At 36.9% G+C, this 27,471-nt stretch overlaps 1 protein-coding gene and 1 long non-coding RNA gene across 9 annotated transcripts in view; one reads left to right on the top strand and one right to left on the bottom strand.

Annotated features, from left to right (window-relative positions):
• The window catches only part of IMMP2L (inner mitochondrial membrane peptidase subunit 2), a 917,762-nt gene that overhangs the window by 257,437 nt on the left and 632,854 nt on the right, over nt 1-27,471 (bottom strand). The window lies entirely within an intron of this gene.
• Nucleotides 2,451-13,239, top strand: LOC129060450 (uncharacterized). 2 transcript variants are annotated; one of them, XR_008527185.1, is made up of 5 exons: nt 2,451-2,538; nt 5,364-5,498; nt 6,215-6,383; nt 8,169-8,237; nt 10,586-13,239. It is a non-coding gene; the product is annotated as an uncharacterized LOC129060450 (long non-coding RNA). The 2 variants fall into 2 exon arrangements; XR_008527186.1 differs by having other exon boundaries at nt 2,469-2,538; nt 10,660-13,239.

Here is a 27,471-nt window from a genome sequence, read left to right on the forward strand (position 1 = left end):
ACTCTTGAGTGAACAGAAAATAAACAGTTGAACATATATTTGGATATGTGGTCTTAAAAAGTTAACTCTAGCTTCACGAGTATGGCCTTACAAACAGACATCAAAGTCCTTCTAGGCATAAAGCATGTAGGAGGAGGTATCTTTAAAAATGAAAACAAACACTTCAAAGAGGCTATCCCCCGGATACTCGCATAGCTGTACCAGGACACACACTTGTTTTTATAACTTAAAAATAAATTTTTTTAAATTATACTTTTTAGATCAATGCTGCATTCAATTTGCACATAGATCTGCTGACATTCTGTCTGTGATGAAAAGATATGAGACTACTTGACAGGCATTCAGAATTTCTTTATAATCTCCTGCTTCATTAGATAGAAAAAAAACACACCAATAATCAAGTATAGATACTTAAAGAACATTAAAAAGTTGGTGAATTTGGCTATTAAGTATTCCATGTAATTATCTTTTATTCATTCATTTCACAGTCTGTGTCCTATATTGCTTAATTACAAAGAAAAGAGTAGACTGCTCATGTGTACACTAATTGCTAAATGTGTAAGCAAATGAATGAATGATCCTGTTCTCAATCCACGAGAAAATAAAATATTAATGAAGAGAACACAAAGAAGGCAAAAATAGGAGGATATAATCAACAAAATTATTTACTACCCTCTTAGTAAAACATGGTTATGAACACATAGTATAAGACCTAATTTAGATAACTCCCATACTTGATCTTACTCACTATATTCATACTCCAAGGTTTTAAAAAATATATTACATCAGATTTAAACATCTGCAAAAAATACACTAATGATGAAAAGTCAATTAATGCAAGGATGGGAGCCCTAGAGTAGCCTCTGTATGTTTTCTAAGAGGCTATGATACTAAAACATTAAAACAAGTATTTTTTTGGTGATTTTCAGTATTCATGTTCTACAATAAAAAGATTTAAATTGTTTAAGTATATAATTGTGCTGATATATTACCTCTATTAAGGCAAGAAAGTTCCTTTATCCCTATTTATAAAGGTGTTCTTTTTAAATAGGAAGGATTCACATTTAATTTTATCAGATGTTCTTTCTGCATCTGTTGAAGTAACCATATAACAAGTTGTAAAACAACCATTTTGAAGTTGATACTTTTCATCTTCTATTTAACCAAGAAAAATGGTTTCTGTATATTTATGTCTGAAGTGTTTTCATCTAAGAAGTAAATACCAAAGTAGGTTTAAAAGCCTACAGATCTGCCCTTAAATGGCCATGCAATTTACTTCTATTCATTATTCTTGTCAAGAAATATAATCCTCATCTCTTTCATGCCCTAAGTCTTTTTAAATTTTTTATTATAATATACAATATTGATGGAACATCAATTGAAGGATGTATATATATTCCATTAATTTTTCTCATCTTTAAGTTTTTGCTTATATTCTTTTTGGTCCATTCGAAACCTGCATACTTGGAATAAAGGCTTTTGCAACTTGTAGAATGATTTTTTTCCTGAAACATACTTTGGGGCTAGCACCTAGAAATGCTATAATAAACATCTCTATGAATTTTATCATTGCAATTTTTTTGTACAGATATTGGTGAGGCCATCATCTTTTATATCACATACAGTGTCCTTTTATGAGACCCATGAAAAAAGTTTTATTTACTTGTTATCCCCAAGAAAAGCTGTTCAGGGGACACTGTAAATCTTTTAAGTGACTGTGCGGTTTTAAACCATGTCTGCAAATTCTTTGACCCTCTTTCAATATAATTCCTCACCCTTGAATATGGTCTCACTTTAGTGACTCACTTCTAATGCACAGAAAGTGATACAAGTGGTGCTGCAGAATGTTTGGAGGCTGGGATATAAAAAACAACACAGATTCTATTTATTTCTGCCTGTTGATTTCCTTTCTCCTCCTCCTACCCCCACTTCACCTCTATTCTCCCGCCCATCCTTTTCTTCCTTCCCCCTCTCTCTGTCTCTTTGTCTCTCTCTCTCCCTCCTGTCCAACGTGCCTTGGAGACCTTACCCAACATATATAAGGAGTTCAACTTCAACTACCTGAGCCATATAGACATAGAGAGAGATGCTCTAGGAATATCAGATTGCTTGTCACTCTTGTGCGAAAGGCATAATAATGGCTCCCCAAAGCTGTCCATGACCTGATTCCTAGAGCCGGTGAATATGTTACGTTACATGGCAAAGGGAAATTAGGGTTGGAGATGGAATTAAATTCGCTAATTAGCTGCCCTGAAGGTTATCCAGGTGGTTCCAAGGAAATCACACAAATCCTTAAAAAAGGAAGAGGGAGGAAAAAGAGAGTAGGAGAGAGATATGACTACAGAAGAAGGGTCGAGATGGAATGTCACTGGTTTTATATATGGAGGAAAGGGGCCATGAGCCAAGGAAGGTGGGAAGCTTCTAGATTCCGAAAAAGGCAAGGAAACAGGTTCTCTCCTAGAACTTCCAGAAAAGAATGCAGCTTTGCTAACACTGAGGCCTGATAATGTCTATGCTGGACTTCTGCCCTTCAGAAGAGTAAGATAATAAATTTGTATTAAGCCATTAAAGTTGTGATAATTTGTCGCAGCAGCAATAGAAAACTATATACCCTTGTTTTAAGTCTCTAATGTAAGAAGGCTTTCTTACACATTATTTTATAAATGAAACAGTGACCTTGCTTAATTTCAGTTTTGGCCAATAGGAAGCTCACTTTGCAGTATCTCTTATCTCCAGTCTGTTCCTTTTTTCTTGATATGTTTCCTCTCCTGTGTTAGGGTTATTTTTGTATACTATCTCAAATCTATTTTAGAGCAGGGCCAGAAATAAATAAATAAGATTAGCTAAAACAATATATATGCCATGAACTACCAGAACGAATGAAGCGGAAGGAAAAAAGAGTTTCTTCTCTTGTCTCTATTAAAAACACAACAAACCCCTAAAACAGATAAATCACTATGGAGGGCATCAACTGAAGACAGAAGCAAAAATACATTTAATTAATTTGATATTTTCTAAAAATATGGAAAATTAGCTCTTCTGTTTTTCAATTTAAGAACAATAAAGAAAAACTTCTTATCCAAAATATAATTAAAAATACATGTGTATAGGAACATATGTGTATATGTACCTGCACACACACACACACACACACACACATTGTTTCAGCTTCCTATTGTATCTGGTTAAGTAAGACAGTATAAAAGAAATGAAAACCAGAGGTTAGGAAAGAAAAACAAAAAAAAAAAGGAAAATGATGATTTTTAAAACTTCAGTGTACACACACACACAGAATAACAGAACCTCAGAGACACACAGGAGATAGAGAATCAAACAGGAATACACATAAAAGGCATCCAGAAAGAAAAGGCACATAGAAAGAAAACAAAGATACTTTCATGACATAACACTCCCAGCACATGCCTTTTGGAGACATTCTTACTGGAGATTTCTGTTATTACACTAGATTTTAACATTCTAAACACACTAATAGGAATATAATCTATCCTTCACCAACTGCTCTATAAACTTGGTGAATCCTTCCTTTTTCAGGTCTTCTAAGCTTCAGAAACCAAATCCCCTAAAGGCAGCTCAGCCCCTCCAGGTTCTCGAGCAGAGGTAGCCACTGTGGAGGGTGCACAGTAGAGGCAACTACCTGACGACTGGAATCCTTGCTGTTGATTCAGGCGACTCTTCTAAACTTGCCTGCCCACCTAGCTGCCACTTGGCTGCAACCATTGATGTAGACCACATCCATGTAACCAAGGCCTAGGCCTCAGTTCTGTTAGGCTGGGAGACCTGTCCTAAGACCCCATCCAACTTGTGGGATGAACAACCGATTAAATGTGTACATCTGTCTCTTCCACATACCCAGTGCTACTGGCTGGGATCCTGCTCCAGAATCTATGTATTAAGCAAAGCCACAAAATGTAGCGACCTAGCCACAGATTCCTGGTGCTGAACTCCACCTGGACACAGTTTTCCGCTCCCTTTCAATATTATAATTTGTACTATTGGACACCTTGTTGAAATCACTAGCCCATCTCTGTGTTTTACTTTATTACTTTGGTGGTAAAAGAAGTAGCAGAAAATTTTCCTTACATAAGGGGAGAAGCAAATCACTCTGTTTGTCAACTGAAAGTCAGAAAAAAAAGGAATAAAGATGAGACAAGTGTACATGCAGCCCCATCAAATTTGCAAGCTATTTGTTTACTGGGAATAAATACAGTAGGGCAAAATCTTGGGAATTCTTAAGTTCTGTATCTCATAATTAGTTTCTTGTATCTGTAGAACGGTTGGCATTTAATGCTCATGAGAAGTTGCTTTCATCATAATCAACAAACATAGTACACAGAATTAACACTAAGATACTTCCCTCCATTTGAGAAAGTAAGGTCTCCTGTGATCTTTGGCATCAACAGAAGCTCATTATCCTCGGGATAGTTCCACCCACTGTCACGTAAATGTTGCATGTGAATTCCATTTTATATCAGTAGAATGCTTTATAGTTTATAAAGCACTTGTGCATTAATCATATAGAATGAAGTTGCTTTCTGTTCAGGCTGTTTCTATACAAGTACTGAGCATTATTTGCAGATAACGTGCTTCACTGAACCTGCACTGAATTGTTCACGCAACAGCTGTAAATCAAGATTGACTTTTTGAACCTAACTTTGCATAATTCAACAAGCTACTCAACATCTTCTGCCTAAGCAGGCTCATGACTTATAAGAATCTGAAAGCTAAATAACTATCCATGACTGTCTCAAAATGATTAAATAACAAAAAGGTTTTGCATTAACAAATCAGGAATGAGTCACTTACTAATTCTTCTCTGATCAAGAAGTGACAGAGAAGGTGCCATTTACAAAGAGAAATGTCATGAAATGATTGAGTTGTGAATTTCATCGAGTTCCCAATAATAAGCAAATGACCACAAAAGGAGGTGGTAGATGGGGGAAGATAACTGCTATTAAATACTCATTTGTCAAGAGACAAATTTATCAGAGTCTTGGAGGTAGATTTAGTCTTAGCTCAGGAGAAGTAATCAGTTCTGCAGCTAATGAGTATACTGTGCTTAATCATTTCATCATATATAAGACTGAGCAGCGTAAATCAGAAACCTTGTTAAGTCAATACATAGTCACATGGTGCTTTAACATGGCACAACAATGAAACTTCGTTATTCTGCTGAAGCCTTTACTTCCTTTTCATATGTCCTTTGGTACAATTATTTGGAAAGATAGTGATCAGCTCCTCCACCAACTTATTCCACCAAGGTTATCCTCTTTGTTTTGTCCTGTGGTTTTGGACAATAGTAAATCTTTCATTAACATGTTTTTTTTTTTTTCCCCTAACTTGAGCTTCTCCAAGGAGCAGACAGCCTTGTACCTGTAAACTCTCATTGTTTACACCACTCATAAGAGCAAATGATAGTGATAGTAGGAAGGAGGAAAAGGAGAAGAGCAAATGTTTACCAGGTTCTTACCACACATCAGGTAATTTTTCACATATTTATTATAATAGCTATATAGGTAGGTTATATTATTTCCACTTTAATAAGGAGAACAGATAGTGAGGTTTGGAATAGTTAAGAACTTGCCCTGGGTCCCAGAAAGTGGCCCAGTAATGGCATAAACTAAAACATAAAACCCAAACTACTTAATTATCACATTAATAATTTGCATTGCTAGTGAAGTTTGAAGTCATAGAGGATGGCAGAATTGCCATCACATCACTGTAACCATACTGGAGTTATCATACCAAGCTGGATGAGGAACTTAGCCCTGTGGTTTCCACAAAGTTTAACTACCTAACTTTATTATTTAGTTATTACATGGGAATGTGTTTTATAGCTTCAATTATACCCTAAGTTCATGAAAAGCAACAGCTATGTTTATACACATTTAAAATTTATCCTTTAGTACCCAGCAAAGTGCTATTCACAAAAATTATCAATATACAATGGTTGAATCACTAATAAATTGTGTGATCTTAAAATACCCCATTCAGGCCAGAAAATGTACCTAAAATCTAGTGAGTGTAAAATTGTAATTTTTCTGGGGGCTGAGGACAGGAGTGAGAGTTATAATGGCCCTGACAATGACTGAAGTGGGGGATGAGAGGTGGTAACTATGGATGGTGGAAAGGAGAACATATGAGGGATTGGAGATACCTAAGAGATACACTTTACCTCATTCTATATGTTTTGCAGGAAAGTTCCAAATATTTCTATGAGAACAAAGGAGAGAATCAGAGATTTCCCTGGCCTGAAACATATAAGGCTCTCCTGTAAACGAATGGATGTCATTAAACCCTGAGATGGGAAGGGATGCTATTGGCAGCAGCAAAAGGAACTCTTCTTCATTGAGTATAGTGTTCAGGTAATTTATCCCTCACACTCAATGACCCTTTTTCCTGCCTAACTTCTTCTCCTCTCTACCTCATATTCCTCATCTCCACAAACATTTTTTTACCATGTATTTTTCAGTTGTTCAGATTGAAATCCAAAGAGCCACCTCTGATTCCTCTCTTTACTTCAGCCCATATGTCTAATCCTCAGCTAATCTTGACGTGTTCTTCAGAACATATCCAGACTCCATCTACTGTAGTCTCTTTCCATTTCCATTCTGTCTCCCTGGACCGAGTCACCATCATTGCTTGCCTGGGTTACTACAGAACCCCCACACTGGTGCCAATGATCACTTAAACATATTAATCAAATCATGTCACCTGCCTGTTTTAAACCCTCTCGTGGCTTCCTATCTTACTTAAAGTAAAATATAAGCTCTGCCGTGGTCTAGAATTTACACAGTCTGATCCTAGCACATTCTCTGGCCTCATCTCCCACTACACTCCACTTCATATCCACCAGAGGACCCTTCTTTCCCTTACTCAGACAGACCAATCTCATTAGCACCTTAAGGTCCTGCTTTTCTCACTACCTTAAATACAGACCCTATGTTCTCACAGGACTACATCTTTCTTCTACTCCTTTCTTCTAGCCTGGGTCAACTTCCCTGACTACCTGAACCCTCATGCACACCTACCCCACTGAAACCAGTCAATGGCTAGCTCCACACCCCCTTCTATTTTCTTCAGAGTACTTGCCATTACCATTTATTTATTTATGTGTGTGGTCTGCCTTTATGTCCTATTTCTGGCCTCCACATCCCTACACTACTGTTGCATACAGGCTCATGAGAGTAGGGATTCTTATCAATGTCCACATTGCCTAGAACAACACCAGTTACATAATAAGAGCTGAATAACTATTTCTAGATCGAATGAATCCCAACAGAAGTCTTAGATGCTTAAGCCCTTTCTGAAATCGCTGCTTCAGAATCTACTTTCCTAGTGTGTATTTATTGAGAATGCAGTTTTTTTTTTTCTTTTTTTGAGATGGAGCCTCACTCTGTCACCCAGGCTGGAGTGCAGTGGCAAGATCTCAGCTCACTGCAAGCTCTGCCTTTTGGGTTCACGCCATTCTCCTGCCTCAGCCTCCTGAGTAGCTGGGACTACAGGCACCCAGTACCATGCTGGGTGATTTTTTTGTATTTTTAAGTAGAGACGGGGTTTCACAGTGTTAGACAGGATGGTCTCAATCTCCTGACCTCGTGATCCACCCACCTCGGCCTCCCAAAGTGCTGGGATTATAGGTGTGAGCCAAAGGTCCCAGCTCAAGAATGCAGTTTTTACATTCTCCAGTGACATTTGAGAAAATATTTGATATTTTTGCCTTTGCAAAAAAAGGGGAAAATATGTCACCTACATTTTCCTTGTACACACTGTTTTAATACTGAGGTACTCCCGATGGGAATCTAACCTCAGAATTATAACATGGGGATGAGAGAGATAATTGAAAGAATAGGGTAAAAATTTCCATGTTGCCTTTCTGGAGAATGCAATAGGATTTGTGAGCATGATATATGACTATACACGCCTGCAGTAAGAGAGTGAACCTGCAAAAATGTTATTTCAGAATATTACATCAGCGAAGAGCTCTAACTCCCTTTAGTTTTGCCACAGGGTTTGAAGATTGCTGTTACTGTGCTTACTTGAAACATAATCACAAATAAGAAGCATGTGGAAACGACAGCTATATTAACTTTATCATGTACAGTTAAGTATTCAACACACTTGAAAGCACTGCTCCTTCATTTTCATAGTGTACTACAGAGAGAAACAGACCTAGAGGAAGAGCCTGGTGGAGACACAGCTGGACTGAGGTGAACAAGGTAATAACCAGATGCCCAGATACTGGAGGAGGGTAATGAGGCAGTGATTAAACACTGGGTTCTCTGGCTCCTTTAACACCACCTTGAACAGAGATACGTGATCTAGAACTGCCCCAGGCAGATATAACTGGAGGGAAGGTTCAGTTAAGTTTGTGAGGTTTGTTTTTCCACTTTCTTTAAAGAAATCCTCTCTGCTCCTCACCTATTTCTTTCTCCCTGCTCTCAGGCACTTCACTCTGAATGTCCTACGCACACAACAGAGAAGGCATTAAATTAAGCCCTCTTATGATATTAAACAAGATAAATTATATGATGCTTTTATAAAGCATATGTGCTTTTTTAACACAGGGCTCATGAAAATTTTCTTTAAACTCTTTGGTGTTGCTCTATGCGTTTCATCATTGATGCTCAGCCTATTCCAGGCTGTATAGGCTGTTGGTTTAGGAGATGTTTCCAATTTTCTCTCAAATCTTAATCCATGGATAATGCCTGTGGGCTTTAACTTTTTAGAAAACTGGCTCTGATCCCAGAGACTCTTTTTATACAAAGAGAAAGTACAGATTTTCCCTTTTCAGATTTATTTTCCTATTAATGATGAAAACAAACACAGAAAAAGAAAGACAATAAAAAATGGAATACACTGATCTTAGTTACTTCTTATGTTTTGCTAGCTTTTGAATTTGTTTGCTCTTGCTTCTCTAGTTCTTCTAATTCTGATGTTAGGGTGTCGATTTTAGATCTTTCCTGCTTTCTCCTGTGGGCATTTAGTGCTATAAATTTCCCTCTAAACACTGTGTTAGCTGTGTCCAGAGATTCTGGTACGTTGTTTCTTTGTTCTTATTGGTTTCAAGGAACTTATTTATTTCCGCCGTAATTTCATTATTTACCCAGTAGTCATTCAGGAGCAGGTTGTTCAGTTTCCATGTAGTTGGGTGGTGTGGTTTTGAGTGGGTTTCGTAATCCTGAGTTCTAATTTGATTGTACTGTGGTCTGAGAGACTGCTTGTTATGATTTCCATTCTTTTGCATTTTCTGAGGAGTGTTTTACTTCCAATTATGTTGTCAATTTTAGAATAAGTGTGATGTGGTGCTGAGAAGAATGTACATTTTGTTGATTTGGGGTGGAGAGTTCTGTAGATGTCTATAAGGTCCACTTGGTCCAGAGCTGAGTTCAAGTCCTGAATATCATTGTTAATTTTCTGTCTCGTTGATCTAATATTGACAGTGGGAGATGTTTCCAATTTTCTCTCAAATCTTACTCCATGGATAATGTCTGTGGGCTCTAACTTTTTAGAAGGCTGGATCTGATCCCAGAGACTCTTTGTATATAAGAAGAAAGTATAGGTTTTCCCTCTTCAGATTTATTTTCATAATTAATGATGAAGACTTTAACACTAAAGTCTTCTACTATTTTTGAGTGGGAGTCTAAGTCTCCTTGTAGGTCTCTAAGAACTTGCTTTATGAATCTGGGTGCTCCTGTATTGCGTGCATATAAATTTAGGATAGTTAGCTCTTCTTATTGCATTGATCCCCTTACCATTATGTAATGACCTTCTTTGTCTTTTTTGATCTTTATTGGCTTAAAGTGTGTTTTATCAGAGACCAGGATTGCAACCACTGCTTTTTTTGCTTTCCATTTGCTTGGTAAATATTCCTCCATACCTTTATTTTGAGCCTATGTGTGTCTTTGCATGTGAGATGGGTCTCCTAAATATAGCACACTGATAAGTCTTGACTCTTTATCCAATTTGCCAGTCTGTGTCTTTTAATTGGGGTATTTAGCCCATTTACATTTAAGGTTAATATTTTTATGTGTGAATTTGATCCTGTCATTATGATGATAGCTGGTTATTTTGCCCGTTAGTTGATGCAGTTTCTTCATAGTGTTGATGGTCTTTACAATTTGTTATGTTTTTTCAGTGGCTGGTACTGGTTGTGCCTTTACATGTTTAGTGCTTCCTTCAGGAGCTCTTGCAGGGTAGACCTGGTGGTGACAAAATCTCTCATCATTTGCTTGTCTGTGGAGGATTTTAATTCTCTTTTGCTTATGAAGCTTAGTTTGGGTGAATATGAAATTTTGGGTTGAAAATTCTTTTCTTTAAGAATGTTGAATATTGTCTGCCACTCTCTTCTGGCTTGTAGGGTTTCTGCAGAGAGATCCACTGTTAGTCTGATGGGCTTCCCTTTGTGAGTAACCCGACCTTTCTCTCTGGCTGCCCTTAACATTTTTTTCCTTTTGTTCAACTTTGGTGAATCTGACAATTATGTGTCTTGGAGTTGCTCTTCTCGAGAAGTATCTTGTGGTGTTCTCTGTATTTCCTGAATTTGAATGTTGGTCTGTCTTGCTAGGTTGGAGAAGTTTTCCTGGATAATATCCTGAAGAGTGTTTTCCAACTTGGTTCCATTCTCCCAACCACTTTCAGGTACATCAAAAAAATGCTATCCCCATCAAGCTACTGTTGACTTTCTTCACAGAATTAGAAAAAAAAACGGCTTTAAATTTCATATGGAACCAAAAAGGGCGCATACAGCTAAGACAATCCTAAGCAAAAAGAACAAAGCTGGAAGCATCATGCTACCTGACTTCAAACTATACTACAACGCTACAGTAACCAAAACAGCATGGTACTGGTACCAAAACAGATATATAGACCAATGGAACAGACCCAAGGCCTCAGAAACAATGCCACACATCTACAACCATCTGATCTTTGACAAACCTGACAAAAGCAAGCAATGGAGAAAGGATTCCCTATTTAATAAATGGTGATGGGAAAACTGGCTAGCCATATGCAGAAAACTGAAACTGGACCCCTTCCTTACAACTTATACAAAAATTAACTCGGGATAGATTAAAGACTTAAACCTAAGACCTAAAACCATAAAAACCCTAGAAGAAAACCTAGGCAACACTATTCAGGACATAGGCATGAGCAAAGACTTCATGACTAAAACACCAAAAGCAATGGCAACAGAAGCCAAACTTGACAAATGGGATCTAATTAAACCAAAGAGCTTCTGCACAGCAAAAGAAACTATCATCAGAGTGAACATGCAACCTACAGAATGGGAGAAAACTTTTGCAGTCTATCCATCTGACAAAGGGCTAATATCAAGAATCTACAAGAAATTTAAACAAATTAACAAGAAAAAAAGAAACAACCCCACCAAAAGGTGGGCAAAGGATATGAATAGACACTTCCCAAAAGAACACATTTATGTGGACAACAAACACATGGAAAAAAGCTCATCATCACTGGTCATTAGAGAAATGCAAATCAAAACCGCAATGAGATACCATCTCACACCAGTTAGAATGGCAATCATTAAAAAGTCAGGAAACAACAGATACTGGAGAGGATGTGGAGAAATAGGAACACTTTTACACTGTTGGTGGGAGTGTAAATTAGTTCAACCATTGTGGAAGATGGTGATTCCTCAAGGATCTAGAACCAGAAATGCCATTTGACCTAGCGATCCCATTACTGGGTATATACCCAAAGGATTATAGATCATTCTACTATAAAGACACATGCACACACATGTTTATTACAGCACTGTTAAAACAGCAAAGTCTTGGAACCAACCCAAATTCCCATCAATGATAGACTAGATAAAGAAAATGTGGTACATATGCACCATGGAATACTATGCAGCCATGAAAAAAGATGATTTCATGTCCTTTGCAGGGACATGGATGAAGCTGGATACCATCATTCTCAGCAAACTAACACAGGAGCAGAAAACCAAACAGAAAACCACATGTTCTTACTCATAAGTGGGAGTTGAACAATGAGAACATATGAACAAAGGGAGGGGAACATCACACACTGGGGCCAGTAGGGGGTTTGAGGGCTAGCGGGGGTTAGCATTAGGAGAAATACCTATGTAGATGACAGGTTGATGGGTGCAGCAAACCACCATGGCACATGTACATCTATGTAACAAACCTGCATGTTCTGCACACATATCCTAGAAATTAAATAGAAAAAGAAAAGAAAACATTATGCTAAGTGAAAAAAGCCAAAAATAAAAGTGCATACAGTGTCATGTGACTAGAGATAAAGGTAGGGTGGTGATGTGAATATATGTGAAGATCCCTTCTCAGACTGTGAATGTGGCATTAAGAGGAGTGGGCATGGGCCACTGGGTTTATGTACACCCAGTTTGGGTGGCACAGTTTGGGGGTGAAGAGGCTTACAAAGTAAGTGACTCCAGGTCAAAGAGCTTATGTATCTGAAGGCAGTTTCCAGGTACTCCAATCTTAGGCGGGATTCACACTTCTAAGACTTAATGTCAACAGTTTCTATTGGATGACTCCAGTCATTCTACCCCTGATGTCACAAAATTGCTTATATTTCATGATTTTTGAGTTAAAAGATGGTAATATTATATAGTTCAACCCCCATACAACTGGGAATAAGAATGGGAGTAGCAGAAAGTTCACTTTTGGACTCATTATACTTTGCAAAGCCAGTTCAGCTTGGCTTATACCACCAAGTTCTTGTTTGTGAAGATACAAAACCCATTTTATACTTTATACTATGTCCTGGCAGAAGAGGCATGTTATGCTTTCACAGTAGTATCTCAGCCTCTGCTGGATCTTCCTTCAGTGAATCTTGTCTCAGTTTCAACTGTGTCAAGAAGGATGCATACAAAGCCACTGCCAATTTCTACAAGAACTTCACATACACCAAGCAACAGAACTTCAAAGACTTACTGAAACATTTGAAAATCATATGAAGTGGCCTCTGTTCCCTGAGTGGCCTTCTTTATCTCCTTGGTCCCCCTAACCCTTTCTCTCTCCCATTCATGCTCCTCACACCTTCCTCCCAGGCCTCACTCTAAGTTTTTCTCCCAGTATGCATATCAGTTCAGCTCTTCCTGGCTTCCAAACTCCCAATTTTCATGTTATCATCTGTCAGGTACATGGTAAAACAACTTAATAGGATCTACCATCCTTAAAAGGCAGTCAGGGTTATCAATAAATGATTCAATACACATTTATGGCATACTAATCTGTGTTCAGCATTATGTTAGATTCTAGTAGGGAGGGAGGGGTATCAAACAATGTCTGCAAATGCCTCCTGGCTGAGAAATTCAGTCTAGTTGGGAGGCAAGTATTTCATAATAAAATCCATACAGCTAAGGGATACATAAAAGTAGAGCTGAGGCCTCATGAGGGATGGTGGAAAAAGTGCAGTGTGACAGCATTTTCTGAGCCAGACTGGACAGGAAACACATTTCTTTACTGAAAATATGTTTCCAATAACTACCCTTTCTCCAAATGAAACAACAAGAAATCCAAACATACCCTCCAAAACTAATTCATCTGTGTATGCCAACTACAGCTTATGCATTTGAATAAGGTAAGCGCTGATGGAGTTTCTGATTAAAAAGATAACTGATCTTGTGCACAATATTCAATATTTGGGTGATGGGTACAGTAAAAGCCCAGACTTCACTGCCATGCAATATATCCATGTAACAAAACTGCACTTTTACCCCCTAAATCTACAAAACAATACAAAAATAGTTGATCTTTTTTTAATGGTCACCTAAGGGGAAAAATATCGTTAAATGTAATATGCAGTTCCTACCAGAAGATGAGATAGCAGGGAGTGAGATAGAATGAAGATATTAATGTTGGATCCTTTTTTATGCAAGTAATTTTTCTTGACTCTATCATGAAGTTTGAATATACCAAAAATTTAAGCTTCTAATAGTACAGATTCTGCAACTGACTTCCAGACCACTTCACATATGAACATACAAATGACAGACAGATTCTATTTGCCACTGAGAAGCTAAGTTTACATTGCTAAATCCTCTAAAGCAGAAAATAGAGCTCCCAAAGCTGACTTCTAAAGGTAGAAGAAAGTATAGAGAAGTAGTTTTCAACCATGGTTATATATGAGAATCACCTGGAGAATTTTTAGAATGCCTGATCCTAGGGCATCATCCCCAGGGGGATTCTGATTTAATTGGTCTGAAATGGGACGAAGACTTTCTGTGTCCCAGGGAAGCTTTTACAAATTACCGATCCCTGGGCTGCATTCCTGGGTGTTTCCAATTAAGTTGTTCTGAAGTGACTTCCAGAAATCTGTGTTTTTCAGTGTCCCAAGAGCTTCCATGTTTGGCCATATTTTTAAAACCATTGATCTAATGCAAAATTGCAAAAAAAAAAAAAAATCAGTTGTTTCTAAAATTGTAAAGCTAGTACACAGGGAATAAAAAAAAAAGTAATAAGATTTTTTGTGCTGTGGCACAAAGTCTGTCCTACGGACCCAATGACTTCACAATTTCCTGGGTCACCTGTAAAGTTAGTGTTGACAACAGTATGAAGCACTGAATGAAGCTCCCCTTCCTGAACCTTCATCCCTAGGAAGGTAAGCCAAATGACTTTTACTGTCTCCCTGTTTATGGAAGATAACAAATATATGTCCTTTCGAAAAGCATGCCTATAATTAAGCAGTCATCTAGGCTGGCAGTAGGGTATAGCTCAATGACTATCTTTAAACAAAATGTGGGTATCTCACTGTATTCATTGCATCAACAATAGAACATGGCAGGCTGTTAGAAAAGCTCCCAAGTGCAGCAAAAGAGGCCTTATACAGAAAAAACTGTTGAAGTTCTGACACAGACATGCAAAAGAAGGGAACCTAATGCTATATTTTGCTAAAAGGTAAAACACATTCTGACATTATATACTCATGTGGACGAAACAGTAGTACTACATTACTACACCATTGACTGAGAGAGTCTCCTTATCTGGAAATAAGGGAGATCTAATTCCAGAGATATCACAGAGGGGTAACCATTTACAAAGTTAAAATAATGTGGCTCATTCCTATAATCCCAGCACTTTGGGAGGCCGAGGTGGGCAGATCACGAGGTCAGGAGTTTCAGACCAGCCTGGGCAACATAGTGAAACCCCGTCTCTACTAAAAATACAAAAAAATTAGCCAGGTGTGGTGGCAGGTGCCTGTAATCCTAGCTAATTTGGGAGGGTGAGGCAGGAGAATCGCTTGAACCCGGGAGTTGGAGCTTGCAGTAAGCCAAGATTGCACCACTGCACTCCAGCCTGGGCGACAGAGCTAGACTCCATCTCAAAAAAAAATAAATAAATAAATAAAAGTTAAAACAAACATTTATATAATAACATAGACAAATAATAACAATTCCAAATATGCATATTTGATGGTTATTCATTAGTAATCAAAAAATTATAAAATCTCAGAAATAAAAAGGATCTTTAGAGCTCTCATTCAGCCACTCACCCACCCAACAGAATGAAGGATAACTGCACTGAAGTTTATAGATTTCCAATAAGCATTGGCACATCAAGATAGACTAAGGGTTAAGGGATCTGAGTTTTACTTCATTAGGCAGCTATGGAAACTTGGGAAGTCACATAGTTTTTAAGGCCTTAATCTCCTCATCTGTAACGTGAGTGTGAATGAACTGAACTCAGCTTTGATGTTCTGTCATCAGGTATGCAAATGTATGTCACTCTCTTTTAGTAAATCAATAATGAAACAAATACAACAAACAACAACCGGAAGTAATTTACCTGGCTATCAGCAAATACCTGAGGTGTCATGGGAAAGAAAAACCACAAGATTCTGTTTTATTTACTAGGTGGCTTGGGAAAAAAAAATGAAAGAACTTACAAAGTCTTTATGATTAATATGCTTATAAGTGGTGGTTTAATCACAGCCACATGGCTTGCTGATAGTGTGCTGCATGAAGGAGGACAGCCTGATAAAATTCTTAGGGGACCAATCATCACTGTTGACATTCATACAGCATGACAGAAGAAATCACTACTATTGAGAGTTATGCTCAGCATAGTCAGTGATAATACTCTCTTTAAAATGGAAGTAAGAACCTAGAGTAACAATACCCCTTTAGGTTAAATGCATCTCTCAGAAGAGTGGTTTGTGCATTTCGCATCTCCAGCATAAGTAAAACATACTTTTATCCAGAAACCTACTGGGAGAAACATCCCATATTCAGGGATATTCTGTTGATGGCAGTGTTATGGCTATTCAATATATCAGCTGGAGCACCACAAAGTAACATGCCATATAACTTCTGTTGTTCAGCATAATTTCTTTCTAAATCTTCATTTATCTGCAGCTATTGTGACTGTCTGGGAAAACTACAGATGGTCTCAAATATCTTCCTATTCTTTGGAGGTCTTCTGAATGAACAGTATCTGTGATCCTTTTGCTTTACACAAACAAAAGAGATCTTTTCAGTTATTAAGTAATGGTTTGAAATTCTTATAATTATATTAATGCATTTAAGCATATAGTCAATTCTTGCTTTATGCTTCATAGTTCTATTTAGAGAACAACACAGGACATTTAATGTCGAATGAGAGACAAGGGATTTAAACTTGTGAGTAACATAAATAAATCACAATTTGGTTTTATTTACTGCATTCATTCTCAGCAGACTTAACTGAAATATTTTGAAGCTTTTCAAGTTTTTCCTCAATAGTTTCCCTATTGAGAAGGTGAAATCTAATATTAAGTAATATTCCTTCACACAGTCCATGCACAAAAGAACACAAATGAAAATCATGAACTCAATTCAATAACTGAATGCATCTGCAAGTTTCTTAGCTTGTGACAGCGTGGTAACAAATTCTAATTCATTAGGCTTTTTTGTTCTTCCTCCACAGAATTATGGGTGTACTGTGGAGCTCAATTTTTTAAAAATGAAACAGCTATCCTTTAGTACATTAAAAAAAAAATCATACCCTAGTTAAAGGACTGAAAAATAAGCTTAAAAACACAACTGAATATTAAATCTGTTTTGTCAGTTTTGTTTTAGTGTACAGAATCTGTTGGCAATATTTGTTAATTGACTGGTTGCTCTAGGTTATTTGGTGTCTTACCTAATAAATTCTACTTCCAAAGTATAAGCTCACCACTTATTTTCATCAATTAATTACATTTCATTCAAGAGTTAAGTTTCTTGCAATAAATATTAACATAATGTGGGAAGATTTTATAATTTTCCAACTGACTAGGAATCTTTGACAACCAAATGCTGAACTTAAATTGAAGAATAACTCAATAGGAAATACGCAATAGCAGTGTCAAGATTTACAACAAATACACTGGAAGTGTTTTAAAAATTAATAGTAGGCTGCTATGCTTGGCTTAATTAGCTTTCTTCTTCATTTACAAAGCATATCTGTCTAGTTTTATGAACTTGGTCTCCAGTCCCCTTTCCTAAAAACATGTTTAATTAAAGTGTAACAGCTGTGTACGCTTTAGAAACAGCAGAATAATTTTTTCTCCCTTGAAATACTTAATCCTTTCTCAAAATATGATCATTCTGAATATATATTTAAAAGGCAAGGGGTGAGGAATGAATAATCTTCCAACAGACAAACACTGACAGTTTAGCTCATCAGTACCATGTATGGGTAGACTGAAAATTGTCTCCCAGGCCACCAAGAAATCCAAAACCAACATGAGGCATGAGCAGATTTTTGTTCTTCAAAAATAAAATGTCAGATAGAGAAAACGACAAATGAGTAAATAGAAAATTAAGTAGAAAGAAGGCTACAAAATACTATAAAAACACTGTACTTAATGGTTTTTGTAAGACTTTTCCATATACTGCTATAGATATCCAGCACCCAAGTAATATGATAAATAAGGCAATGCCAGCTATCTTGATCAGTGACTTGTAAAGTCAGTGTAATACTTTATTATCAAACATGCAAATATTTTTAAAATAATGACATATATTGACCACACAATCTCTGAAATGATGACAACAATTAAAGGACAGATGGATGTGATGAATCCCTGAACAATATACCTTTACTTATGAGACTAAAAAGTAATACTAATAGAAATTTAGTTCAGGGATCACTAGCTAAGGCATACAGTTTCACGCTGTCCCAACTCCAGATTTCTCTCCACCAAGGGTTTCTCCAGCAATGTTGGCATGACTACTGTGCAGGAAAGTATCATAGGTATTTTTAGGCCCTTTTGACAGTCAGCTCCTTGAAAAGAGAGTTTCTGACTTAGCGTCACATTCCCTATTGTGGTCTGTTTGTGGTACATGCTCATTTGATGTGTGTTGAATATGTACCTTGATACAAGTGCAAAACCAATTCATTTTTAAGAGAACTCTAAGAAAGACTTTGGTAGAGTGTATCCTTGTTCAAAATATTTGCTTCCCATCCCTGACAGAGGGATAGGTGAGTACATGCCCACCCTGTTGATTTCAGACTTGGCTATGTAGCGGCTTCTTTTGGCCAATGACATGTATATGGAAATAATATGTGCCACTTTTAAGTGAAGTCTTAAGATCTATCCCATCGTTCTACCATGCTTTTGTTCTTCATCTCCCCTGAGACTATTAATACCTTGATAGCCTTATTCCCTGCAGGAAAAAAAATATGGAGCAGAGCCTCATGCAACCCATGGGGAACATATAATGGAGCAAGAAACAAGCCTCTATTAACTGCAGGCTATTGAGATGTGGGCGTAGGGTGTTACCACAGAAGAAGTTAGTCTGAGTTGACTGACACGGGGCCCATTTAAGACTTTTCAATAATAATCAAGCATATCCTCATCCCCTTTGCTATGCAGGGACAATCCCGGCAGCATTTATGCTGCTGGAGAGAGAAAAATGAAAACAGATGGCTGAGACTCATGTTCTTTACCACTTGCTTTCCTTAACCTTCAGCAACATGAAAAACTAGTGTTCAGCAAATTAGAGAGTTTACATTTTTAAAGATAAGGAGTTGGGATTGATGCTAATTGGACTAAGTTGAAATATTTCCAAAATAAATAGAATCATTTCACAGAGTGATACTCAGGATTGAAGTTTTATAAATATTGCAGAGAGCTTTCTGCAGTCATTAAATTTGACAAATACTTAGTGAGCACACCCTTGATATGCTAGATTTCCTAAGGCAGGATTGTTCTGGGCTCCAAAAAATAAGTCATTGCTCCTGACCTCAGGGAGCTCACAGATAGAGAAACACATGTACTACTGGTTCTAATATAATCAGATGTATTTTACGTCTGTCAGATCAATAAAGTATTGTGGAATCAGAGAAGAGGACAATCATTCCTGTCAGGGTAAGGATACAGGATGTTCTTAGATGGATGGGGATGGAGAAGGATCTGCCACATTCATGATAAAACATGAACATAAGCAGATAAGCTTACCTGCACATTGGGCACATGTACCATAAAACCTAAAGTACAATAATAATAATAATAATAATAATTACAATAAAAGAAAAAAAAAAAAAGAAGATAAGCATGAAAGTATTTTTTAAATCTGGAATACTATAGCTCAAGCACAAAGAGTGTGTGCGTGTGTGTGTGTGTGTGTGTGTGTAAAACAGAGAGAGAGAGACAGAGACAATGAGAATGTAGGTAAGGTCCTGAGGATTGAAGAGTATACATTGAAAAATCTCCCTCATTCTCCTGACCCTCCAGTTCCTTCTCTAAAGGCGAAGTTACTCACTTACTGCTAACTACTAGTTAGTTACTAGTTTAGATTACAAAGAAAGTGGAAGTGGACTCTTAGAAAAATGATTGGGATGGAAGTGGCAGTCAGAATCTGACACTTTATGTTAACTAATTCCAGAGACAGTTTACTCATATACAAGTGTATGTGTGTTTGTGTGTATATGTATATGCGCATATATAGATCCTTTTCTCTTAACCATCCTAGAGAAATTCTATCTTATGAATGTACTATAATGTCCTTAACTGCACTGACATACATTTAGAATGTTTTCTGTCCTTTGCTATTATAAACATTGTTATAATTAACTCCCTTATACACATTCCTTTGCAATCATGTGAAAATATATCTACCTGATAAATTACTAGAAATGAAAATGCTGAGTAGGAATTCGCCAACAACAAAACAAAACAAAGGGAACAAGACGAAAGGAAGGTGCTTTCTACAAAGGCAATGGTATGCAAAACATTACACAGCTGCCAAGAAAATGCAAACTATAGGTATGGCCAGAGACAGTGGGGAGAATGTGGCTGGAGGGACACTCCGAGGCCAGATTATGAGGAGCTGCATCTGCAGGGCTCCTGTTTATGGAAGGCATAATGAGATTAACATTTTTGAAAAAGCAGGAATGCATAATAAGATTAACATTTTTTAAAAAGCATTCTTGTGGAAGTGTGAAGAATGGATTGGCATGGGTAAGAAAGGGAAATCAGTTAGGATGCAGCCACAGCAATCCGTGGAGGAAATAATGAAAGCCTGGTAACCCATCTTCCTGGGCTCTGTGAAGGAAAATACCCACCTCGCTTGCTTCTTGCACTTTCCCTTTTTGGGAGACCTCAAAGGCCAGTGGTTAAGATGCCTCACGGTAAAGTATCTGCCACTGAGCATGTCTCAGCTATGGGATCCACCCCTGTATCCTGGAGTAGGAGAACAGTCTTCCTTCTACAAAAATGTATGTACTGACAGCTTCCACTTTTTCTATAGAAAAAGTAATTATTATAGAATTTAGGAGCTGAAAGACATGGAAATCATTTAGTCCAAAGGTCCTCAGATTATTGTCAGCTACTTTCCATTTTTCTAAAGCCTTGTAATCACGGAGAGGTCAGAGATTGAGAAAAAAGTGGAAGTGAACTCCTAAAGAAACAATTAGGGTGGAGGTTGTGAGGAGAATCAGACCCTTTACATTAAAGTACCCAAAGGGAATAGGAGGACCTGACACCACGGTGTCTTTTCCCACCAAACATTCCAACCGAAATCCTAACACTGGAAATTTAAGCTTAAGCACGGAGACAGTGGCAGCTCACTTGAAGAAGACTTTGAGATTTGTGATCTAAAATATTCCAATCTATCCTGTGGGAAGATAGCATCATTTTATATCTGATTAAACCAAAATGTAAACAAATTAAACCACTCACCTCAAATTCAAGTAGTTAATTGGTGAGAGGCCAAATACCAAAACAGGTTCTCAAATTTCAGCGTGCATCAGAATCACCTGGAGTGCTTGTTAAACCCTAGATTTCTGGGCCCCATCGCCAAAGTTTCTGATTCAAAGTGGAGAGAGTGAGAATCAATAATGTATTAAATACATTTCTAACAAGTTCCCTGCTGACTCTGATGCTTCTGATTACACTCCAAGAAACAATTTACTACAATGCCACCCTTCATGTGGTAGTTACGTTGCCTATAGAATGTACATAGACATATATATGGTCCTCTACAATAAAGTATTTCTAGGTTTTATAAATTTAAAATATTGAGACAAAAATACTGCAAAATTTACAGTAAACTTCCATGTCTCTATATCTCTAAAACCCAATAGATTAATATTAACTCACTAATAACTACAAAACCAATAGGTAAATGTATCAAAGTTATGCCAGATGTTTCAATTTCTAGAGTTCTACTTCAGGGCCAGGCGCGATGGCTCACGCCTGTAATCACAGCACTTTGGGAGGCCGAGGTGGGCGGATCACCTGAGGTCGGGAATTGGAGACCAGCCTGACCAACATGGAGAAACCCCGTCTCTACTAAAAATACAAAATTAGCTGGGCGTGGTGGTGCATGACTGTAATCCCAGCTACTCAGGAGGCTGAGGCAAGAGAATCGCTTGAACCCGGGAGGCGGAGGTTGCAGTGAGCCGAGATCACGCCATTGCACTCCAGCCTGGGAGACAAGAGTGAAACTCTGTCTCAAAAAAAAAAAAAAAAGAAAACAGAGTTCTACTTCATGGATCTAAAACCACCAAAAATAAGATTATACAACTTAAAAAATTATTTTACCTTTGTTTCTTTAAATAATCTATGAGAATGAATAGAACTAAAAGGCAAATCACAAACTGAAGATATATTTGATCTAAATATGACAAGGCATTAACATATTAAAACTGTTAAGAAAACATTTAATACCTTTTTTTGTTTGTTTGTTTTTTGAGACGGAGTCTCGCTCTGTCGCCCAGGCTGGAGTGCAGTGGCGCAATCTCGACTCACTGCAGGCTCTGCCTTTCAGGTTCACACCATTCTCCTGCCTCAGCCTCCCGAGTAGCTGGGACTACAGGTGCCCACCACCACGCCCGGCTGATTTTTTGTATTTTTAGTAGAGACGGGGTTTCACCGTATTAGCCAGGATGGTCTCGATCCCCTGATCTCATGATCTGCCTGCTTCGGCCTCCCAAAGTGCTGAGATTACAGGCGTGAGCCACTGCACGAGGCCTAATACCATTTTTTAAAATGGACAATTCTGGAATAGTTTTTACAAAAGGAAATAAAAGGATAATAAATGCATAAAATATTCATTCTTTTAGCAATGAAAATAATACAAACTAAAACAACAATAAGAATTTTTTCACCTTTCATATTAGCAAAGATTAAAATGATTTGAATATTCATTATTGGCTTACTCTACAGTGAAATTTTCGTACATTGCTGGGGAAGTTTCATTATCATAACCTCCTTGATTTCCTTCCACTTTATTGCTTAGGATGTTGCAGGTTTTAATAAAAATAGGCATTATTTTTTGAAAGTCATGTGAGAATACTAGGGCTCAGGAACATTATAAAGCTAGGAGTCATTTCAATTTCCATCATGCAGTAAACATTCTCTTGATTTTAATGATAGCTGTATTAGATTTAGAATTCAGGCTTCATTTACATAATCCTCCAAAGACAGCCCCAGAAATCCATTAAAGGTCATCTTACTTTCCCATACACAAACCAAATTCTAATCTGTTCATTCGTCTCCTCAAAAGCATATTCCAGGGTTTTGTAAAGCTTACTGCTTATTCTACTTTCATCTCAAATAGAAAATCTTTCCATTTTGGCTTTCCATCCTACTAAACTCCGTTCCAATATGTATTACTCACTCCTCTTCATGTTACAGTAAAAGATTAAATAGTCGTTTACTTTTTGATGTATGTAAAATTGAAATCTAGGCTCCAGAAATATTCTTTGGAAGTATCAGTACACCTAGAGCTGAAGCGGCGTGGGATGCAGCAATTTTCACTGTCTGCTCCTGGCTTCATATTAAAATCAGGTATCACATAGTGGTCAGGGAATATAATTTATTTGTGTAATAAACAAAGTAGAAAATCTCTTTGATTCCCAGATGTCCAGTTGCAGAGCCCAAAGTTAATGACTTGCTGCTTTCCATACCCCAAATGTACAGGTTTCACTGCACAATTTACTCTTCTGAAAGAAAATATCAACAACTGTCAGCCCCCTAATAAGGGAAAACATTTAATCATTTTCACTCAAATTCTCATTTGAATCCCAACCAGGAGGATGATCAATTTCAAAATCTGATTAGTTCTGCTGAGGAGAACCATTCAGACTCTCATGCAAGATTACTTTGCAGAAGAAAACTAGAGATACTTTTTTAAAAAAATAGAAATTTATCATTAATATTTATTTCAATAAAAGTTTTCCAACTATAAAACAGCAAACAGATTTTAGTTTCAAATCAACATTTAAATACGGAAATAATTACTGCTTATTCCTGACACTATTACGTACATAGGTATCACTCACAATGTGTTAGATAATATTTGAATATTTTCTATATCAATGAATGAATTGAGGAATTAAATTGCTTTTTTAAAAGATATTAGCTCCATTTTCTCTCTACTATTGGTTTGGTCCAACACAGTCAGAGCAAGCTAAAATAGCCACCAAAAGATAATTGGAGTTGGGCTGGGCTTATAAAAGAAGCTATAAATAACATGGAATAGTATTCTGATACAGAATTTTCTCAACTGCAGCTATTCCTTTTGTGTTAAGAAGAAACTGGGCAATGAAATTTAGTATTCTTTTTTGCAAACTTTGTCACTGCTTTCCAGTTAAGGTGCTATGCAGTGTTCTTGTAGTATAATAGCTCTTCCCCATTGTGATATTAATTTTAGGTGCCAATTTAACTGGATTAAAAATTGCTAAGAGAACTGGTAAAGGGTTATTTCTGAGTGTGTCTCTGCGGGTGTTTCCAGAAGAGATCAGCTTTGAGTCAGTGAACTAAGTGGGGTGAATCCACCCTCAACATGGACGGGCATCATCCAATGAGCTGGGGGCTTGGATGTAACACAAATGCAATTTCCTTTCTCTCCTAGAGCTAGGATATACTCTTCTTCTGTCCTTAAACAACAGAACTCCAGGCTCTTTGGCGTTTGCACCCCACAACTTATACCACTGCTCCCCTGCCCCCACCGGTTCTCAGGCCTCTGACCTCAGATTGAGAGTTACATCGTTTGCCTCCCTTGTTTTGAGACATTTGGGCTTAGACTGAGCCATGCTATGGGCACTTCAGGGTCTCCAGCTTGCAGGTGGCCTGTCATGGCAGTTCTCAGCCTCCATAATCACATGAGCCAATTCCCCTAATAAATCCTCTCTCATATATCTATACACCATATATATGTATTGGTTTTGTCTCTCTGAAGAACTCTAATATATCCATCCAACTCAAGACATATATCTTCATTGTCTAGGTGTACCCATGTGGTTTCTAGCAATTCAGGAAAATCTCACTTAAATTAACAACTCAATATTTTCTCTTTTGTTGCTCTCTGCCTCAACCAATATATAACTAACAAATCCATGGCTTTTAGGCTAATTCCTCTCTTCTGTTTAAACTGTTGGCCAAGACTAAAAATAACTTTTGTATTTTCTACTGATTTCCAAGTTAAGGAAATGAAAGTAGATAATACAGCCCACAGGTCAGCAAAACTGCAGCCTATGGACCAAATCTAGTCCGACATCTGTTTTTGTACATAAACTTTTATTGGGAATTTATTCATTTTATGTGTTGCCTATGGTTGTTTTCATGCTACAATATCAGAGTTGAATAGATTTCTCAGAGAGTATGGCCTGCAAAACCAAGCCTATATACTGTCCTTTTAAAGAAAAAGTATGCTGATCTCTGCTACAGAGACAAGAAAAAAAAATTAGAAAAACAGTAAGTGCAATTTCTTGCCAACAGGTCGCAATATGCAGGAAGAAGCAGGTTAAGATTAGAAAGATACAGTAGATAGCATCTGAGTACTTCCATGGAAAGTTTTAAAAGTATTTGCACTAGAAGTCTAACACTCACCATTATGCAATATACCCATGTAAGAAACAAGCACATATACCTTATGAATCTAAAATAAAAATTTTAAAATCCCCTGAATGATGAGGGAAAAAAGTGTTTTTGAATACTTTTGCTTATGTTGCATGTTGCATGAAATCATTGCAAAAACCACTGTCATGAAGCTATTTCACTATGTTTCTTTCCAGACATTGCATATTTTCAGGCCTTACTTTTTAATCTAATCCACTTTGAGTTGATTTTTTGTGTCATGTAAGATAAAGGTACAATTTCATTCTTCTGTATCTGGATATCCAGTTTTTTTCAACATCATTTGTTGAAGAGACTGACTTTTCCCCATTGTGCATTCTTGGCACCCTTGTTAAAGATCAATTGACTGTATATGCATGGCTTTCTGTCAATGTCTCTATTCTGTTTCATTGGTCTATAGGTATGTCTCTATGCCAGTACCATATTGTTGTAATTACTGTAGCTTTGTAACATATTTTGAAATCAGAAAATACAATGCCTCCAATTTTGTTATTCTTTGTCAAGAAGAACAGGATATACTTGTTTGGGTTATTCAGGGTACACTGTTTGTTAGAATGCAAAGTGGTTCAGCTTCTATAGAAAACAGTATGGAGGTTCCTCAAAAAATTAAAAATAGAACTACCATATATGATCTGGCAATTCTACTTTTGGATATATATACAAAAAAATTAAAATGAGAATATCAAAGAGATATTAGCCTTCCCATGTTCTTTGCAACATTGTTCACAATAGCCAAGATGTAGAATCAACCTACTGACAATGAGGGGTAGAATGATATAGTAACGGTGTGTTATACTTGGAGTAGCATGACAGGAAGTGCAGTCCCAGCTCTGTTCCTTACAAAGTTCTTGAGTTCTATGACTATGATGTATTTTTAACCATTTCCATAGACAGATGAATGGATACACAAAATATGGCATATATATATATATGCACCAAGTTCATGTATATATATGCCAAATATATATATATGAACTTGAAATATTTTTCAAGTATTAAAAAAAGGGAATCCTGCCACATGCAACAACATGAATAAACCTTGAGATTATTATGCTGAGTTAAGCCAGTTACAGAGGAACAAACACTGCATGATCCCACTTACATGAAGTATCTAAAACACTCAAACTCATAGAAACAGAGAGTAGAAGGGGGTTACCAGGAGCTGGGGGAGGTGGTGATGGAGAGTTGGTAATCAATGAGTATAAAATTAGGTTAAGCAAGATGAATAAGTTCTAGAGATCTCTATACAACATTGTGCCTATAGTAAACAATACCGTATTGCACATTTAAAAATCTTTTAAGAGGGTAGATCTCATATAAACTATTGAAATCACAATAAAATAAAAATTTTAATTAAAAAACTTAATTTGTTTGTTTCTTCCAACTTTACAATTTACAAAATATAGAGCTATTCATTAACCTCGACGAACATTCATATTATTTCAACAATCATAACAAAAATTTGATAATCTAAAATAGGCAAGGCATTCTGTTAAGCTCTGAAGAAGCCAAACAGAAAATTAGTCAATAATAAATTAAATGTTCATCGTGTGTTAAAGCTCACAAAGTATTGCTGCATGTATATATGGTGTATGTGTGTGTATGTGTGTATGTGTGTGTGTGTATATGTATATATATTTAATCTTATTTGGTCTTCAAAATAATCCAGAAAATAGAGAGATACAAATAGATCAAACTCAGAAATCAATAACTTTGCGAAGGTTACACAGCTTTGTATGGAACACAGCTGGGACTGAACTTCCTATTGCCTTACTCCAAGTGTAATAACACCATCTACTATATCATGCTATTCTTCATTGTCCACAAACACCTAAATAATCTTTTATACACTTTTTTAATAAAAACGTAAAAGCATCCATAACTAATTAAATCAATAACTTGAATGTATCTGTTCCCTACATAAAATTCTTCCTCCCAACATCTTAAAAGAGAAACCCTGGTCAATGTTAAGTTAAACAAGGTTAACTGAAATTGCAAAAAATAGAAGAGCTGTTTCTTAATATTTAGTAATTGTTCAGGCTGAAATATTCAAGACTGTTTCTGACATGCTTCTGAAGCTCAGCTAAAAACAGTGGGTATTTTAAAAGACAATTTTTAAGC

Source organism: Pongo abelii, chromosome 6 (assembly GCF_028885655.2).
Source record: "Pongo abelii isolate AG06213 chromosome 6, NHGRI_mPonAbe1-v2.0_pri, whole genome shotgun sequence".
NCBI classification, from domain to species: Eukaryota; Metazoa; Chordata; class Mammalia; order Primates; family Hominidae; genus Pongo; species Pongo abelii.